Source organism: Hoplias malabaricus, unplaced genomic scaffold (genome assembly GCF_029633855.1).
Source record: "Hoplias malabaricus isolate fHopMal1 unplaced genomic scaffold, fHopMal1.hap1 scaffold_27, whole genome shotgun sequence".
Lineage (NCBI taxonomy): Eukaryota > Metazoa > Chordata > Actinopteri > Characiformes > Erythrinidae > Hoplias > Hoplias malabaricus.
Genome location: NW_027101186.1, coordinates 677,930 through 678,673, shown reverse-complemented (window position 1 = coordinate 678,673; position 744 = coordinate 677,930).

Below are 744 nucleotides of genomic sequence, written 5' to 3'. Positions count from 1 at the left end.
GTTAAATGATTTTTGCCGAGCCCGAGAGCGGGTCCAGTGCGCTCAGGGGAACACGCCACGAAGTTCCGCGCCCTCGCTGAGTCTCTACTCCTCACGTGGAAAGAGATATGAATAATCAAAGTTTGGGCCTTTTATCCGCAATTTTTCATCAGTCCACCAGGTGGCACATGGAATGTCCCAACACATGTATATTATATTGGGTTTGGGATGGGGTATTTCCGGCCTCCGAATATATTGGAAGTGGGATGGTTGTCCAATTGCTGTCAAATATATTGGAAGTGGGATGGTTGTCCAATTGCAATATATTCTGATGGTGTCAAATATATTGGAAGTGGGATGGTTGTCCAATTGTAATATATTCTGATGGTGTCAAATACATTGGAAGAGGGATGGTTGTCCAATGGCAATATATTCTGATGGTGTCAAATATATTGGAAGTGGGATGGTTGTCCTGATGGTGTCTAATATATTGGAAGTGGGATGGTTGTCCAATTGCAATATATTCTGATGGTGTCAAATATATTGGAAGTGGGATGGTTGTCCTGATGGTGTCTAATATATTGGAAGTGGGATGGTTGTCCAATTGCAATATATTCTGATGGTGTCAAATATATTGGAAGTGGGATGGTTGTCCAATTCCCATACATCCTGATGGTGTCAAATATATTGGAAGAGGGATGGTTGTCCAATTGCAATATATTCTGATGGTGTCAAATATATTGGAAGTGGGATGGTTGTCCTGAT